Genomic DNA, 16,726 nt, shown 5'->3' on the forward strand with positions numbered 1-16,726 from the left:
CCCGTCGGGGCCCCCCGGGGGAGGGGGCGCGGCGGCGGCACTGCTGCCCCCGGGGCTCAACCCGACCCGCGCTGTCGGCGAGCGGGCGACCCCCGCCCTGAGGCGACGGGGACGGCCCTCGCGGCACCGCTCGGCGCTGCGGGACCCGCCGAGACCCACCGGCGGGCGGGCGGGCGGGGGTGCGGGAAGGCGAAGCGGCACTGGGCTGACCGTGCCGGGGTGCTCCCACTCGCCCCCGCGGGCAGCTGTCACGCCCCGCCACGCACCGGGAAGAGCGGAAAAAACCCCATAAAACTATAAACAAAGTAAATAAACAGCCAAGCGGCAGCGACTCACGGGCTGCGCGCCCCCGCGATGCTCTCCACTCGCCTACACCGGCGAAACGGGGCTCTCCGGCAGCGCCGGAGGGAGAGAAGGGAGAAGTTTCCTCCAGTTGCGCCCCGCACCGGGATTCTCTCCTCAGGCTCCGCCGGCGAAGCGGCGCCCGGCGGCAGCAGCCCCCCGCGACCGGTGGCGGAGGCGGGGGCAGGTGGGCGCCGCACACAAAGCCCTTATTCACAACGCCCGCCGCCGCCGTGCGTGCCTGCACGCAACCCCCACCCCCCCTCACACACCGCCCGGTGCCGAGCCGCGCTCACCTCATGGAGCGAACGCGTCCCGCTACGACCGTGCCCGCCGCCGGCAGCCGCGCACCCGTCCGCGCCGCTGCTGCAGGGAGGGCGGGGCGGCGCCGCCGCGCGCCCCGGGACACTCGGCCGCTCCGCGCGGATAGGGCGGAGGGGGGGGGCGTGGCATCACTCCGCGGCCACGTGACGGCGGGGAGCCGGAGCCCCGCGCTCGCGGAGGGGGGGGTCACGTGGCGGCGGCGAGCGCAGCCCCCCACCCCCACCCCCACCCCCCGTCTGTGGCGCGGGGCTGGGCTCTCGCCATGAGGAGCGGGTCTGTGAGGGGAAGGGCGGGAAACGTGGAGTCGTCACCCAGCGTGCTGTTGGTGGAGTTCGCCCCTGCTCCTTGAAGGGTATGTGGGGAGGAGGGGGTGCCAGATCCTCTCTGCCTCTGGACGCCTGCTGGCCTCCTCAGGAGAAAGTTGGGGGGTGGTGGTGGCAAAAAATACATCAATTTTTTAAAGGAGTGCAAGTGCTTCAGCACATGAAAGAAGTCCAGCACTTCAGTTCTCACCAAAGTTTCCCCGTGTGTCAGGTTCCCCTTTCTCAGACCTCTTAGGTAGGAAGGACTGCTTGAGGAGAAAGAGAAGGGAGGTACTTCTTGTTTAATATCTGCATTAATGACCAGTCTAGTGTTTGGTTGTACAGGACTTTAAAGGCTGGGGCTTTACAGCTGTGTCAAGGTTGTGCTTCACTGGGTATGCTCCACAAGTCTCTTTTCATTGTAAGCCAAACCGGTCTTCTCAAAGTTGAACCTCTAGAGCACCCTTTCTTGAGTCTCCCAGCAAGCTGGTGGCAAACCACCTTGGTACATTGCTAAAAAAAATCACAGTTGCCTTCACCTGTGCAAGGAACTGAACACTGACTGTCTGCAAATTGTCCTTTGAGTGAGTTGGTGAGCCTCTGCGTACTGTCCCAGCACGACAGTCCTGTTAGAGCTGCTAGTCATCATCCCATCGTGCCATGCCCATCTACCGGTCTCACTCACCACAACCGTGTCCCAGCCTCAGAAACTCTCCTTCAATCTCTGTGATCACTCTTATCTTCTCTGTTCTCAACCATATACACACCTTCTAAAGTGGCAAACAGTGCAGGGAGGAAATGAGCACTTCAAAACTTCAGGTCATTATTGTAATAGTGACAAGTATTGTTATTAAACAAATACACTTGGTTATCACCAGAAGCATACTTTCCTCTGCTAATCTGCAGTCCTTACCTTGGCTAATTTGTTTCGCATGTGTTTTACTTTTGAGAATAGCCATCACTGTGCCAGGACTGTTTCCTCTCTTTTTTTCTTATAAAAGAGACAAACAAATGTTAATCTAATATAGCTAATGCTGAGAATTTAATTTGCACAAGACCGGTAAACCCAGGAAAATTAAACTTTCCCTGCAATGCTAGCTCAGCAGCTACAAAACACGTTGCAATTGTTACATAATTATTTTAAATTCCAGTTATTTTTAAAAGCCAAATATGTGTGTACAGTATGGCTAGAAAGTCACCTGCCTACCTCTTCCAACCAGCAAAATTCTGTGTAATCATGTGTGACTAACATGAAAATGATTTACTATGCAAGTACTATCTCTTTCATTTTGGGTAGTTTGACCATGTAGAATTTTTATTTCCATTCTCAATGCCAGCATATCGTAAAGATGGGGTTTGGGTATGTTTATATGGGTTGATCACATATAATGACACATGAATAACAAACAGTACATTTTGGCTATGTCATTATAAAATAGTCCATTCTTGAGAACTGGGAAATGCCGTATTTACTAGTTTTCAGAGAAGTAGTTCATCGTCTTGTAAACTGTGGGCCAGGCTAAAGGCTTTGGGCTTTGTCATGGCAGCTAGTTTAAATGCATTTGCTGATTTGGGCTGGGATGGAGTTAATTTTCTTCATAGTAGCTGCTGTGGGGCTGTGTTCTGGATTTGTGCTGAGGAAAGTGTTGATAACACAGGGATCTTTCAGTTACAGTTGAGCCATGCTTATAGAGCATCAAGGCCTTTTCTGCTTCTCACACCATCCCACCAAACGAACAGGCTGGAGGTCCACAAGAAGCTGGGAGGAAACGCAGCCGGGACAGCTGACCCCAACTGACCACAAGGATCTTCCAGACCATATGACCTCATGCTCAGCATATAAAGCTGGGGGAATAAGAAGGAAAGGGGGGATGTTCGGCATTATGGTATTTGTCTTCTCAAGCAACCATCACACATGATGGAGCCCTGCTTTCCTGGAGATGGCTAAACATCAGCCTGCTGATGCGAGGTAGTGAATGAATTCCTTGTGTTACTTTGCTTGCGTGCGTGCCTTTTGCTTTACCTATTAAACTCTTTAACTCAACCCACGAGTTTCATCGCTTTCACTCTTCTGTGATTCTCTCCCTCATCCCAACATGGGGGGAGTGAGCGAGCAGCTTAGTTGCCAGCCAGCGTTAAACCAAGACAATGCATTAAACCAACCTCATGGGTCTGACAGGACCTGATTGCCCTCTAGGTTAGTCTTCTTGCATGGAAAACTGTCTTTTGGTGTCTTCTGAGCCGCCTTTTGGGTCCATCTCCAAGAGCAGGGCATTGCCTGTCATTAAAAACACGCCTATGTAATTTTGTGGCCGAAGCCTCTGCAGGCAGACCACAAGATTAGGAGTCAGGATATCTCAGCTCTATTTCTAATTTTGCCCTCAGTGTGCTGTATGACTCCGTGATACTCATGTTTTTGCATCTGTGCTTCTACTAGGTATCTATGGGGCGAGAAGAACTCTTTGAGAGTTTTATTAAATGCTCAGCGTGAGCCAACAGAAGTTACTAGTAAAACTGAAAGAACCTCATCTGCAAGAGGCAGAAGGTGGAGTACCTCCAATCAAGCAGCTTCTCTCAAAATCAAAGTACTAGCATGTTGACAGTATAACGCCTTTCCATTCCTTAGTACAACAGACATGAGGTGAGGATGGGAGAGGAAGAGATAATCCTCTTTGGCTGTCTTCTGGAAACGCTGGGGGGTTGCAGCCAGTTTTGACTTTGAGCAGCTGCCGATGGTGAGGATGTAATAAAACCACCCACACATTCCTAACTACTTCTCCAGAAGAGAAAGGCCTACAAGTGGCTTAAAGAGAAGTCTTTAATCACAGCTTATCACTCTGTTGCACTGTCTTGATAGCATCTGCTAATTAGCTTGACATTGGTGGTTTTTTTCTGCTGCTTCTGGCTAGTTGTTATTTTTTTTATATATTTTTTTTTCTGCTGCTGCTGGCTACTGCCTTCTGCAGAACACAAAGCACTGGTCACATCTTCACTAAGAAACAATTTGCAAAGGAAATCACCCTCCTGAGCTTGCTGATCGCTTCCCTGCTATCCTTCAAGCAGCTTAAACCTGTTCTATGAGTTATAATTGCCACATTCTCTCTTCCCTTGTTGGACTTGTTCTGGTCTGATTATTTCCAATATGAATATAGTTTGTTTTGCTAATCCTGCCTGTTATTTTCTGCTGAAGGACAATTTAAATAAAGTTTGTGTTTAGATTTTGAGACATAATTTTGTTCACGGGCTGTTCTTTGCCTACAGTAAATTTATTTTTTTTTAACTTTTTGCAGCAGATGCACCCCATAAATGCAGGAATCTCTGTGGTAACAAGTGGGAGAGTTAAAAAGTGTTATTTATATCTGCTCCCACTGGAGCGCTTTCTTTTTTCAATAACTTGTTACCACAGAAAGGAGGTGCTTGATGCCTCTTCACAATATGGCATGTTTCAGAAAACTTGGTTGGGAATTTTTCTCCTTTACTGTTTCTGTGCTGTTTGTGTAGCAACAGCAGCGGGCCTGATGGTCATGATAGGAAAATACTAAAAACTGAAGAAAGTCAACAATGGCAGCTGCTCAGATAGGGCTCTTTACTGAGGCAAAATCTTAGAGAGGAAAGCCTGCCTAGGGACTTCTTTTACTTTGGATTGATCTTTCAAAAGCTGAAGGAAAAATCCAGTAATGGTTGCAGGGAATTGTCTAGGTTATTTCAGCTTTCACTTGCTAGATGAGTATTCCTTCTGCCTCCACCAACCTTCCTTCTTCCTCATGGTTTTTACATCTACACACTCTTCTTCACACCTTTCTGCATGGAATCCCAGTCTATAATTTGTTTGGTCTCTTCACAGTCCCAGGTGACATTTCTAGGGAAGCTCCAGAAAAAAACAGTTGTTTTGCTCTTGTGACTCTTCCTGCACCACAAGGCCCAGCTTTGCCATGGCCACAAGAGACACTATGAGGCTGAGCCACCTTCAACTGGGCCCCATAAATCTGAATATTCCTCCTCTGCCACAGGAACAGAAATCAGGAGCTGAAGGAGTAGGCCAGGCCAGTCACTCTTGGCAAAATCCTTCAGGGATTTCGCAACAGAGATCAGCTGGACCTTGGGGAGCCTGCCTCAGACAGAAGCCTTACCTGGGTGGGACTGAACAGATCAGTTCCAGTTAGGAAAGAGAACAGTCCTCCAGAAATGTAGCTTACTCTTCTCTCCCTATGACAGGGAAGGCATTACCTACTGCTGCATATAATTTTCATTTTAGTTTGTAGCTACTGGGATATACAAAAGGAATTAATGCAATTCCTTTTGACTACAAAGACCAAAAATCATCATCTTTTTTCCTTTCACTTTCTCACATTATTACAGAAATCTGTGCTTGCATGTTAGTGTCTTTGATATGAATGTGCTTTCTGTAAGTTTAACCAGGAGAAAAATAATTGCTTGGCCTTTTCACTAACATCCAGTGTAAAATAAGTTTATCTTGTATGTCCTCCCTGTGGCAACCAGAGCTTGGAGCTGCAAGGAAGTGGGCTTGGTGATCTAATGCAACTTTCCTATAGAGAGTCACCTTCAGAATTATTCCATAACATATTTAATTCTTAAATTATTTTAAAAGCACAAGTCCATGAAAACAACAGAAGTGGATTACCCACTACTTACACAGATTGTGCCTGAAATAGCAGTGCGTCTATGTGAATAATTTAAAAAGGATAAAGTGCCTCATTTCTTCTTACAGAAAAGCTCAGCAAGCAGAAAGGCAACTGTCCAAATAGGCAAGAAGACATTTGGAGGTAAAGAACAAAGCTTTGTTAAAAGCCTATCCCAGAACCATCAGGGCATATTTCAGGTCTCTGTATCATGAATGGATTGTTGTTGTGTAGCATCCTCTGCTTTATTTTTCTAATAAGAATGCTTCATTCTGACCTGCACAGCCACTCCTGCACAGCACCTTGGGAATTCTGTGCATTTTGGTTTGCTCACGTTTTCTCCACTCTTCCATAAGTGAGTGGAAGATTTTCTCTCTGCTTGGCCCCACAGATACAGCTGGGGACCAAGATCACTCCAGAGAAAATCCTTTGCTTCCTAGCCCCTCCACAACCTAGAGGCCTCCCTGCAATCTTGAAGGTTGAAACTTCTCAAAAGCCTGATGGGAACATCTGTGTGAGGCCACCAGACTACCAGAGGCCAAGCAGAGCACACCTTGTGGAAAGCTGCTTTCCGCCCCCTGCAAATATAAAGGATTCTTTGAAGGCACACCACTGAAAGTCCTGAAACGCCAGTTCCCAAGAACAACCAAGAAGTAGATTATGCTAATCTGAGGATCACTAAAGAGTAAAATCCCTCGTTTTCAATTACATGAGAGAGCACCTTGTGATTATGTTGTAATAGCACAGAAGTCAAAGCAATTCCCACAGGAAGAGGCAGTTACATGCCACATAATGCAGGGAGTTGCTTTGTCTCTATTCTCACTCTAAGGTTTCTATTCCATTCAGAATCTGTAAATCAATTTCCTCTTCCCATTCAAACCCAAGAAATTCACATTCCTGCATATTTTATATGACTATTTGCATTACAGAGAAGCCAAGCACCTTGCAATGGGATTTCAAACTGCTTATTTTTTTGCCTTTGCTTCTTAGAAGTTTTCTTCATGTACATGGCCTCTGCAAGCTGAAACTTCAGTTCTCTCCCATGCTATATTCCCACAGCACAATTTCTGTGGCTGATTTTTTTGCAGAGGTGTAAAATCCCCTGTGCATTCTATCTTTGTTGTCACTTTTCCAGCTATTGGAAAGGAAGTTTCCTTACATCTCCAGAAGAACCAAATCTCACTGTATCAGTGATCTGTTTTGTTTTTTAAAATGCTTCCTCTGATACAGAGACTTTCAGACTGTATTTTTCCTTCTATGAGTCTTCATCTACCTTGAGGCTTTAGGATCTTTCTTTTGTATGTATAAATCAAAATCTGTTAAAAAAAGGAAGGAAATCCCAAGTTTTCTTTCCACTGTATCACTATAATCAAACTAGCGATTTGTTTGGGTCTGATTCGTATTTGCATGCAAAGCCCCCTGCCTCTGTTGGGGTTAGTGTAAATGAGTGTCAGACCTTCCTTTTTGCTTCTCAGAAATGGCTATAGCATTTGTCCTGGATCACAAGAAAAAATATCAAAGGGTTGGAAAGTGGGATGAGATCCAAGGTTAAGACTGTGATTTAGTGTGGAGACCTTGGAGATTTCTGCACATTGCACAAGAACAGATATAAATCTTATATAATCCTGCTCCAGCAGAGAGGCTTTGCATAAGGACTTCTACAAATGAAGCACCTAATTACCACCAAATATGTAGCAAACAAAAGAGTGAGACTAAATCTTTGATATGCTGCACCAGTTCTTAGAGATTGTGACAAACCAAAACATCACAGAGGAATGCAATTGTACATAGAATATAATATATATGGACCTAAGGGCAGAGTTTCATGAAGTGATGAGATCTGGGTTTGGCATTATCAAGGTTAAAAAAAACCAAAGCCACATTCACAAGGGTGAACCAGTATAAATTCACTCCACTCAGTAAAAATAACTCATATTTTTTGAAGGGATTTCTTTCAAGTTATTTCTCCTGTCTAGTAGAATTTTCCCCACATGGAATATGATGTGTCTGTACAGCGTCATGGCTGAAATGTCCTCCATTCTCACAGTTCTACAAGTGTGCATTTGCTCTTTTGCTTGAATGTTCAGTCTCAGACATCTTGTTGCCTACCACAAAAGTAGCCTCAATCCATCTGTTTAGCAGGTTCCTCTGGCCTTAAGGGAAGAAATAATTTTGCTGCCGTGGAACAACTCACAGGATCACATCATCCTGCGTGAGGTTGTGTCAAAAGGTCAGTGAACACCCACAGGGTCATCCCACCTTCTCATTCCCACACACTTATCCATCCTTCATGACTAGCTGGGGATTCAAGTGTTTGTGACTGAGTCTAGGCCAAATCTCAGCCTTCTCTCCCAGTCAGAGAAACACATGCAACAGAAGTCCCAAAATGCTGTCACCACAAATCCAAACATGAGACTTTATTTTCTAGGAAACATTAGGACTTGCTTGCCTGTCTCTCCTCCCCTTCCAGGTGGAGAGCTGGGGCAGACAGATCTGGCTGTCACCAAGGTTGTCCCACCAAACAGACTGTGTCTGGTAAGAAGGAGAGGAGGGGTTTGTTTCCCAGGACTTGGTACATGAACTACTTTCATTCTTTTGCTTAGAAAGCTGGCACCTGGAAGCGAAGACACTAAAGCAGTAACCATTTTCTTCACTGTTGGTGAGAATTTGGGAGCTGAAAGAATGCAAAAGGACCTAACAACATGAATGGTCATGACTGTGGGAGGGAGCCAGCAACCTGCTGCAGGCTTGGAGCCTTTCCAGAGTGCGTTAGCCAGCTAAGTGGGTATAAAAGTGATACCCAGCAATGCACTCCTTGTGCACATCAATGTAAACACCATGTGGTGACTGTGCTGATCTGATGCCAGGTTAGATGAGCTCAGATTTAAGGCAGATCACGTTTGTGCTGGGAGGTGCCTAGCCATGCAGAAATCCGCTAATAATTACCTTGAAACCGTGGGCTGCTATGTGACAGTATGCAGAGTTCTTAGAAGTAAGACTGTTATCTCCAGCTTCTGTTTGGGATCAGCAACGTCTTGGAGTGTCTTTCAATACTGCTGTCTTCCAATAAACAGAAGGTACAGATTTCAGTTAGGTCATACCAGTTCTTTCAGTTCCAAGCTTTTCTTGAGTTTGAACTGCTGCCCAAGAAAGAATAGAGCACCTTTTTTGCAAAGTGCCAACTTAGGCAGAAAGGCCTGATCTAACAAAGGGGTTTAGTGGTACCAGCCTCTGATGAAATATGGAGCCTGACTCTGGAACCTGTTAGCTTTTGCCCTGGGCACGGGAGTCTGTTCTTGCAGGCTGTGACAGAGACAGCCTGGCTGACAGTCTGGTGCCACCTCCATTTTCTTTAGGTTTCAGGTTTAATAAAGATCATTTAATATAAAAAAAAAATGAACATTTGTTTCTAGTTATTTGCTAGTTATTTCCTTCTGAGGCCCTGGAAGGCAGAATACAACTACTGAGAGATATGGATATACTTCATTAATCAACTTTCAAGTCCATTTAAAAATAAAACCAAAGAAACTATAGCCTCAGGTTGAAATTATTACTGGAAGGAATGGAACTGTTTACAATAAAATGCAATAATAAAGCAAAGAAAGTAATTAAGGTAGCATTGTTCACTTGGGTACTTGCTTGCCATTTTATTTCACTCTGCAATTTTAAAACACAAAATTTCTGTTTTGCAAATAAACAGTGCATACATATTAACAGTAAGGTTGTTATCAATTCCATTTTAAGTTGTTGAATAGCAGAAGTATAGCCGCAATTGGATACTGAAGCGTGGAGACAGATGGGTACAGCAAACATTTTTTCTATGAACATTAGGTAGTTGGTGTTTGTTGGAATGAAGCAAATACCAAGTACCTTAAAATAATTTTTATTGCCTTTTCTCAGCATTTGTTTCTTCAACCATTTGTGAAACCAAGAGTCTTCTGTGTAGAAAATTCAAAGAAAGGAAGAATCCTGAGAACATTTGTGCATACAGAGGCTCGCAGAATGGCTTGTAAACCATCATTTTATGTCATTTTATCAAAAAGGACTAGGTCACCTTCTCCCTTTTATCAAATGAGCCAGTTTTGCATTCCAAACTCTGCAACAACATCATTTTCTGAGATATCCCTGAGTGACCAGATTGCTAAATGGTATATTAAAGTTATTAATTGTAAATATTTTAAATGAAGATGCCAAAACTTTTGCATTTGGATGTATTTGTATTTTATGTCATTAGCTGGGCCTGTACCTGTTCTCTATACAGAATTTAATTCCTGCTGGGCAAAAACATTAGCCTCTGCTATTCTGAGTTTTGGAACAACTTTTGTATACCTCTTTTTGTCTCATTATGTCTACAACAAGTTTCAATTCAGCTCGAAGCACATCACTTACAATTTCATTAGATCACTCTTAAATTCAGCCTTGGTATTTATTCCAGAATCCTGTATATGTTTCACTTTGCTCCTCTGGATGTTTTAAATCCAGTTTGCTTATGAATTAGTATGTAAAAGGAAATTGCAATCATGTTCACAATGATTATGTCTGGAAATGTGTTCTTCAAAGGCTGCAGTGAGGTGGTAGCTGGTTGCAATGAGATGTTGACTGGTGAAGAAGACAGTCTCTGGTAACAACTTCATCCTTCGACATGTTCAGTACGTTATGAGATTTGTTTACAGCCCTGCATTTTCTGAAGAAAGCAAAGAGGTCCATTTGCTTTGAGAGTCTTTATCAATGTAATTCATGGAATGAGAAATTCCCTTGGGAATGGCAGTCTTGCCTTTGAATTTCATTTTCATTTTTATATCTGACAGAGCTTTCATGCAACTTTTGAACTTCCCTTCACCTCTCTTTCTTAGCATCATTCCTTTCCAAGACTCTGCTGTCAGTTCCAGGAACCTGAGTGTCCCACCTAACATCCTCCAGAATATATCAGATCAGACCTTTTTTCTCAGTAAGGAATGAATATTATACAAGTGAATAGAAGGGCTCGGTGAAAGGTGTCTTTCAAGCCAGGCTGATGACAGCCTATGACTGCTTTAGCAAGCCATTTGGAGCTTAGGCCCCCTTATTTACACTACCCCAGTTGTGAATTTTTCCTTCAGACAATGTTCAGTCTTGTTCTCTGAGCAAAGTGTCCACAAGGCAGGTCAATCAAAGATATCCAAAGTGCAAATTGTTGATCCATATACATTCCCACCCTCCAAGCAGTTGGAGCATGTTTAATGGGTGTCTGGGATGGAGCTTCTGAATCTAATTCATATGCACCAAAGGTGCCCTGCAAGACAAACATGAAGGGAGATTGACTCTCAAGCCAGGCCAAAACAAAATGTTAATGTGTCTCACAGTCAAAGCTTCTTGACTTTTTAAAATTTTTTTTACTTGATTTAGGAACCAGAACCAGGACAGCCCTTTTATCTTGCTACATGCTAGCAAATGCCTGTCCAAATTGCCTCTCTGCATGTCAGGAGGTAGGATTGCATGATACCTATTTATGTATGAAAGCTGTATCAAATTAAATGGCATCCATGCCATGCCAATAGGCCTTTAAATCTCAGTTCAATTCATGGAGGAATGAGATTGCCATCGGAATTTAGCAGAATCTGATCTACAAAGTAGCATGTATTGTCTCATACAATTGGTATCCAAAGAAGCATTTGTCCACCAGGAATGGCTTCATACTTCACTAGTCCAGAAGGTTAGCAAAGAATGTGATGTTCCTCATAAAAGGCGTAATTGAGCTAATAGGATCATTTGCTTAAGAAAATCCTTAACTATGTTGCAACTAATACCAAAATCAGTAAGAAAAAATGCTACAACTCATCACTCTTTATGCTTGGGGTGGGGGTTGCACTTTTTTCTGTTGTGTGTGGTTAGAGAACAGTCTCTTCAGTTTACTGTCAGTTGGTGCTCAGATTCAGTGTAAGAACATTAGCATAAAGTTCTGCTTTGTGGGCCTCTTGCTGTATGTGGGAACTGCATTTATTAACATCAACCTTTTTATTTCATGAGGATGTTTATTAGTAAATAACTTTCTGAAAAATTGCAAATATTAATTTTGTGCCAATTTAATCTAATACAATAGACTGTCCTCTCATTTACATTTATAAGGACGATTTATGTTGCTTATTGCATGTTGAGTTCCCTTAAATTGGATCCAATTACATTTTCACTGTTTTACTTGCCTTAGTGTAAACAAGAACCTATCCACATGCTCTGTTCTTTCCTTCAGTTAATATTAAGTAGGCACCTGGTCCTGGAGCCAGATCTGCTTCCATCTACATGCTTACAGCTCCCAGTAACATTAAACCAGTATAAAGATTGGATCCTTAGGTATTATGTCATTACTAAAACGAATTATGGTAGTGTTAACAAAAGCTAAGTAAGCTCTGAATCATAAGATCATGACTATGTCCTTTACCAACATTCCAGCCATACCAGTATAGATGGCAGATTGAACTGCTTCTTTTCATTAGTTGTAGGTTTTTAATTCTCCTTACTTACCAACTGCAAAATACACCCTTGGAATTTACAGTCTCTAAAACAAAATAAAATTAAGTGGAAACTCTAAAAATACAAAATCAGGATGTGCCATTAACACAGAACTACTTAGCTGATTATGTACTTGCTCTTTGGGTTAGGTTGCATCACACAAAACCAGCTCCAAACTGGTTAAGCACACAGCTAAGCCAGCCACATCTTTGCACAGAAAAGTTATAATAATTGCTAGCAAAAAGACATTATGCTTATAAATTGTACTGTCAAAATGAATTCTTTTCCCTGCATGTCCCATCAACTAATAGTTGTTGGAGTATTCAGTCTGGAGCTGCAGAAGAGGTTTATTGCTGCTTCCTGGTTCTTGAAATTCTCAAAAGGCAAGATTCATTTGCAGAATTAAAATGAAAAGACACAGATGGCTGGAGTTGATAACCGTACTAAAAGCAGTTACAGGCCAATCCTGGAAACATTTACTTACTCAGATATTTTCTTCTCACGCAAATAGTTCTATTAAAATGAAACAGATTACAGATATAAGAAAGGGATTAAATTTATGAATGTCAGAAAAATAGCTAAACCCTGTAGTAGTATGTGTATTATGTCTAGCTGAAAGCACTCCAACACATAGTTGTATTCTTCAATCTTCTTATTTCATTAAAATGTACCGGTCTAAGCTTTTCCTCTCCCTGTTACAAAAGTGATCTGAAGATGTGCAAAGAAAAGTGAATGCTTCTCATCAAATCTCCAGGTAGCAGCAGGCTGAGACTCTGTAGATCAGCTAATCAATAAAATTAATTTATGTTTAATTTAAATTTTAATTGGTAGGAACATATCCTATGATTTTAGTGCTCTGAGATGAGTTGAAATCCATAAAAAAAGAATGAGAACATTAAATGCTTCTATTGAATATTGGAGCAGTGTCTATTAAATTGAAAATTCAGTGTATAAGATTCTTCCATAGACTTATCTCCTTGGGGCTATAAATCAAGTGTGCAAGAAATCCTTACTAATGTCAAGACCAGCTATTAAACATCATTTACACTGACAGTTCCCTTCACTATCACAGGACAATTTGGGTTATATAGTCACCTATGTAAAGAGATGCTCTCCATTCAAAACCTTCCCATGCTACATGTGTAATTTTTTCAGAAGACCCAGCATCCATATTTTTTTTTTTTTAACACTTCCTTTAGTAGTGACAATAATTGATAAGTTTCCTCTAGTTCCTCCTCTCCCTTCCCCCTCCCCCACACCTTTTGTCTTTCAATCTCCAGCCTATTTGCTCTCTCTTTGTCTGGATTTTTTCCTTTACACCTCCCCTTCACCCCTTTGCCTTCTTCCATAACCTGTGTTTTCTTTTCCCTGTGTGGTTCTCCTCCCTCTGTTTGCGTCTGTTTCTCCCACTCTTCTTTTAACACTCTGTCTTTCTCCTCCCCCATTCTCTCTCCCTTCACCCATCCTTTCTTTCCAGGTACTGTGTCAGAGAGGGCAGCCTTAGTGGTGAGATTCAGTTTTACTGCAGCTGCTGATCATGGATCGATCTTTTTAAAGACGATGTTTTAATCAATGTATGTAGATTTATACCTAAGCCCGAGTACTACAATGAGAATCATTATGTTGCAAAGCAGACAACCAGAAAAAAAGAAGGCTTCTGTCTATCAATAAATTTGACTAATTATCCAAGTTATCACTGCTCAAAACATACGACCTTCCCAGACTGTACTACTGTCCTGGAGCCCAGATCTCCTTGCTTTCCACCATTAATTACCTAGGAAAGCAGAAGGACACATGTCCTGAAAGTCAAATAAATGTGAACAAAATCCCAAATGTGATGAGAGATTCCCATTATCTATCAAGCCAAAGTGGGCATGATTTCCAGGACTGAACAGAACAGTTTGCCACTGGGCCTCCCCACCAGCTCATCCAGTAGCTATAGCTGACCTCATGTACACTTGCATTTGGAACTCAGTTGCATTCATATTAAACATTCTTTATGTTGCTCTGCCAATGAAAGGGGACCTCTGAGTGGCTGTAAATTACATCATCTCAGACTGATGCGATGGGGCATTAGAAGAAAGTGGTTGCTGGCCTCTGGAATGCAGCACAAAATCAGAAAGCAATTTTCAATTTTAGCTGTTGCAGATTAAGGGACTGGATGAAAGATTAACTGAGTGAAATCCTGTGATACAGGCTACACCTGTGATGAGACTGAATGGTCATGGTGATCACTTATAATCATAAAACCCCATCCACCTACACATACTTTTCTGTAGATATTTATCTTCCGTTTGTTTGCAAACAACTCTAAAAGATACAGCATTTTTGCAAAGCTAGGAGAATAAAGAATAAAGTAATGTTCTTTGCTTGGTTTGCTTGTTAGCTTTGAACAGGTTTCATACAGAAAATCATGAATAAGGTTTTTAATAGGAGGAAAAATTGTGTGAGAGATTGTTAGTTTGAGCTTTATAACCTTGCTTTGTACTTATAAACTCTGATGTTTCCAAAGCCAATTTTGAACAGAAATTTCATGCTCATACTCAGGTCACTAATAAAAATCATTGTTATACAAGTGCTCTGTTTATCTTACTCTGTGAGGTACAACTCCTGGTCCTTTCCATTTGGCTGAGATCTGCCTCTATCCTTCCACGCCAGCCTCCTCTGGCTCTGAGGAGTAACCATCAGGGAGATAAGAATACTTGATAAGTGTGTGATTATGGTCTGAATGCTCTATAAATGTTTTAAAAAGCAATAATAAAAGTGTGCAAGTAACAGCAGATAACCCTGGAAAACCTCTTTTACTGCTATAAAGACATCACTCAAATGTGGTTTCTTTTTCTGTCAACAAAAAGAAGTTTCTTAGGAACTGAGGTCTAGACTGGGATTTCCTAAAGTCATCATCCTGAGTAGATAAGAAGAATGGGTATGATACTAGCTAGGGGCTGCTTCACAAAATTCTCCTGCACAGCCTCAAATAAAAGATCCCTCTGTGGCTGTTAGAAGGTTCTGCAGACTGCTAGTGGCCTAGGAGGAGGAGAAGAGGGTGGGAGAGTGTGTTTGGAAACCCTTAAGGTAATGATAACCCTGATCTGGATCAGTAATAAAAATGCAGAGGTCATACCTCAGCAAAACTGCCACATTGGACTGAAAAGCATTCTGCCTTTTAAAAGCAGGGAGGATTTTACCTAGGTCACTTCCATAAATACTGGAAAAATGTGCCAAGTGTGGCCTCCCAAGGAATCATAATCAGCTTAGCTGGGGAAGATGTAAGCCCATGTCCCAGGGTGGAGTGTGCATGGAGGCTTTTTATGCTGGTCTTGCCACCAAGGAAAAATAGGGAAGATGTATAACTGTGCCCTAAAAATCAACCTGTGTATTTTTGGGTTGTGGTTATGTCTGGTTTATGAACGGAGCATGGTCAACCTGAACTTTAAATGAAAATTTGCAACACAAATTTTGGGGCAAAGGAAAGGGGCAGGAAAGAAGGCTGTAAATGTATAGTTTGTGTTAATAGTTTTTAACCTCCTTAACATTTAAGCAGGTTAGCAAAATCAGAAAATTTACAGCAATATAAAAAAAAAATTCTTTCATGTGCATACATAAACAGAAATTTATTGCAGCCTGTTTGTGGGTATAACCATATCCAGCTAGCATTGAGAATATATTACAAAGTCGGTGTGGGAGACTGTTTACTGGGTGTGAATGAACGAATATTACTCTTGAATATAAAGGACATCTCAGTTCATATGTGTGCATTGAACACAAATTCAGCATTTATTACTTCTTGTTGCTGTTGTTCTGTTTTTTTAAATGGTCCCTTTCAAAATTTTCCTTCTTTTTCTCCCTAATCATATTTCATGGCTTTTCTTTCTGGCTCCTTGTCCCTTTCTTGCATATTTTTCTTACACACTGTCCAATTTTCTCCTTTTCCTCCTCTAATTTCTCTCATTCCCGAAACAGCTAATGGCCAAGCTGCTGGCTGGCAGTGGTAGCCGCTTGATGCTGATGCCTGCATAAGGGTGAGCACAGTCTGCCATAGACCTTTGTTACAGACTTTTTAGAGCAACTAGTTTCTGCTTTGGTTTTGTTTGTGGTTGGTTTGGTTTTTTTTTTCTTAAACATACTCCTGTAATGTATACTTGATGAGGTCAAAAGATTTTTAGTGCTATTTCACCCATAAGTGTTTCTTGGTGTTCAGTAATTGCTTGAGCAAATAACCTTGGCCATAGCCTGTAACTGTACAGATTCCCAAATTAATGAGCAGGCTGGAACTGATCAATTACCCATAGTAAGCATTAAGACAAAGGGATTGCAGACATAATATGCATACAGAATTGACAAATGGAAAGAAGAAAATGGATTTTGAAGTTTAAGTAAAACAGTAGACACAGAATTTCTACTGAATATATTGACATAAAAAGGGAAAGTGTTATGCATTGTAAGAAAAAAATTGAGAAGGTTGTTCTTTGTGGGTTGTGTGGGTGTCAATGTACATCCTTGGCACCAGCCATCAAGCAGTTCTCACAGACTGGCTTCTAGAGCTCACCTGTGGGTGTGTTGCAAGAGACTGAAGATAAATTAGTATATCCTCATTGTGCATATTAGTTTTTAACAGTCTTTCTTGATGGC

General features: G+C 42.2%; 1 protein-coding gene and 1 long non-coding RNA gene across 3 annotated transcripts in view; one reads left to right on the forward strand and one right to left on the reverse strand.

Annotated features, from left to right (window-relative positions):
- RAI14 (retinoic acid induced 14) overlaps nt 1-763 on the reverse strand; it is an 87,302-nt gene extending 86,539 nt beyond the window's left edge. Inside the window, exon 1 of one of the 2 annotated variants that reach the window (XM_037372820.1) lies at nt 639-763. The gene's annotated coding sequence lies outside the window, so the exon portion shown is untranslated. The remainder of the gene's footprint in view (nt 1-638) is intronic. The other variant, XM_037372821.1, reaches the window with a different exon arrangement.
- A 57-nt stretch (nt 764-820) lies between these two features.
- Nucleotides 821-4,164, forward strand: LOC119141590. Its single transcript, XR_005101980.1, has 3 exons — nt 821-1,018; nt 2,638-2,937; nt 3,406-4,164. It is a non-coding gene; the product is annotated as an uncharacterized LOC119141590 (long non-coding RNA).
- Nucleotides 4,165-16,726: the final 12,562 nt, after the last annotated feature.

This window comes from Falco rusticolus, chromosome Z (assembly GCF_015220075.1).
Source record: "Falco rusticolus isolate bFalRus1 chromosome Z, bFalRus1.pri, whole genome shotgun sequence".
Lineage (NCBI taxonomy): Eukaryota > Metazoa > Chordata > Aves > Falconiformes > Falconidae > Falco > Falco rusticolus.